This window comes from Hyperoodon ampullatus (assembly GCF_949752795.1).
Source record: "Hyperoodon ampullatus genome assembly, chromosome: 11".
NCBI lineage: Eukaryota > Metazoa > Chordata > Mammalia > Artiodactyla > Ziphiidae > Hyperoodon > Hyperoodon ampullatus.
This window is the reverse complement of record NC_136924.1, coordinates 71,682,121-71,685,041: the sequence shown is the minus strand read 5'-3', so window position 1 is coordinate 71,685,041 and position 2,921 is coordinate 71,682,121.

The window sequence follows — 2,921 nt, the reverse complement described above, 5'->3', positions numbered from 1 at the left end:
GGTCATTTGTTATGAAAGAAAATGGAAGAACAATCCTTTAACGAACCAGTGATAAATGGGTATGACACAAACTGAAGAATATCATTAACTCAATACTCCTGTACTTGACGTTAAAAACTGGTACTTCAATATTGGAGAAGATAATCATGTGACTGTTTAGATACCTGGCCTTTCTCCCGTCTATGGAATTCTTACTGCTTTATTTAAATCCATGGTTGTCAGTGGGTCATTATCACCCTGACACTTCAGGCCATGTTCCCATTTGATTATAGTATTATTTTGTAAGGATTACTTTTTCTTCAACTCTCAGCTTGATACTTTCCTTTTTAAATGGCACTCCAAAACAAGGTACAATAGCTAGTATAAAAAGATGCAAATTTTTCTGCATCTTAAATTCTGCATGCGTCTAAATTACATTGCGTCTCATAAGCAGCAACATGTTTTGAGATACAATTTTGGACTAGTTAACATGAAATTCTCTGCATTTCTTTACTCCTTTGTCTTTGAACTGTCAATAGTGGCTACCAGAAGTTAAACCTGTATTACACAACTATGGTAGGGTTAAGGTGGAATTCCCCCAGCTTAGCAACAGTGGAGAGCTAGAGCTGTTACCACCTCTCAGTCCAAAGGGTAAAGCGAAGTGTGGCTACTAGGACCTAGGAGAATAGTGGCAGGAGAGGGCCTCTTGACAGAGGCAAAAACAACAACAAACTGGTACTTCAGACAAAGCCATCCTCTTTCATAATAAACAAAGTTGCCCAAAATTTTAAACAGTAATTTTTTAAATTGTGATAAAATATACATAACATAAAATTTACCATTTCAACCATTTTTAAGTGTAGGGTTAACAATAATTTAAGTTGTCATTGTCCCTTTAATACCTTTAACTGTGTAGCAGGGTAATACTATATAAAGGTGAATAATCTTTTTTAGATTATTTTCTACTCTAAAAAAATTATGAAAGCACCTGGTATGTACAAAAATATATATTTATTGAACAGGTACAGGGGAACCCTAAGGGTACAGACAATATAATTCATCATCATTGTATCATACATTGTACTGATGTCTGAGATTTACATTTTATTTGCCAAAAGAACAGTGACAAAGATGTAACATATCAAGTTCACTAAGATTAAAATTTTTGAAGTTTTTGTTTTTACTTTAAGCATTGTGGTCCAGGAAAAGAAGGATCTGGACTTCTCCTGAAGTAATGCCTTTGAGTAGTGCCCTGGAAGATCAGATAGTGCTATACACAGGTTCTAGGATCCCCTCTCTTAACCTCCTGTTAAGTAGAAGAAAAAAATAGGGCAAAAGAGTTTCACAAGAAACTTATAAATGAAAACTTGGAAATTTGCTCTCCCTTCCTCCTTATCAGCTAGTGGGTCCCCTTTATTTTAACGCTTTATTTTCAGTTATCAGGATAAAAACTGACTTGATTAACTAAATCTGTGGCAGTTTCAAAAGCAGGTGGAAAAATTGTGTTTGAGGGTGAATGTTACCCTCAGGACATAGGATACTGAAAAAAGAGAAAAAATGAGAAAGTTATTGATCTGAATAATTCACTTTATAAGCATTTCCAGTTGACAGATTGAATTACTCTGCAAGGACCACTACTACCTATGCCAAAAGTTCCTGAGAAAACTTAACCAAAGTAAGTTCTTAATGCTGCCAAGCAATTGATTTTAAGTGTCTGGCATAGGGTAGGCACACTGATAAGGAAATTTTACTATCTACTCACTTGAACAATTTCATCCTTCAGAAGTCTAAAGAGAATAATAATGTATATCAATGATGATTTAAAATCCATTGTCAAGGTGATCATTCAGGATTTTTTTCTTTAATACTACCTGTTACTCAATCTTTTATTATCTAGCTGGTAGGAAGCATTCCACTTTTTAAACGAAATATAGGAGTTACACAATTTCCATAGGTGGAAGCATTGCTAAATAATCTCCTTTAACCTAAAGCCTCTAAGAGAGCTTCTATGAACCCACTACTCCCTAATGTCACTTAGATAGTACTATCCATTGAAGTAAAAGGTAAATGGGCCCCAATGAAAGAAAAGAACTTTTTTCTCAAAATGGACAAACCCACTCCTAAGTATGCTAGGAATAAGCTGTGACTATGAAAAGCAGTATTTGAGTTTCAAGTTTAATCACACCCTTTTAATCCTAACTTCAAATAAGATGACTTGTGTCTTGCTAGCAAATTCTGAGGTAGTAAAGGAATAGCTAACAAATTTGTGAGAATCTTGTAATAATCCAGAAAAGATATGAAATAAGTATGGGAAAAGGATAAAAAGCCAGAGCAATTAAGCCTATATTCAACCATATTTGTTTTATTAGTATATTAACAGTGTCTTACCTTATGGAATTCTCTTCTGAGAAAAATAGATACAATTTTGTCCCTAAAAAAATTTCAGGTAGAAAAGTTGAAATGTTAGTTTCAAATAGAAACTTTTGAAAATGAAAAGTTACAAAATGCTAGCATAGTACATTTAGATTATAATGACACTTGGTATTAACAAAGCTTAAGAAATATTAAGTCTCAAATAAATGTTATTATCTTCATTAAAATATTTATTATAAAATTTATTATTGTATTATAAAAATACTCTACTATCAAATCATTTTTGCTAAGTACATAATAATGAGGGGCACATTTTCATATTCTAAGACATTAGTACTTAATTGGGTTTTACTCGTGCCAAGATTTGATATTCTGAAGGGTACCTTTTTTTTTTTTAGCTATTCTACATGTCATAGAAGTCATCCCTTTAACGTGTAAAATTCAGTTACACAACCATGACCACCACCTAATTCTAGAACATTTTCATCACTCCAATAAGAAACACTGTTCTGAAGGGTATTTTTATTCCCAGGAAGAAACATCTTAACAAATTTAATTTTAAAAGATAT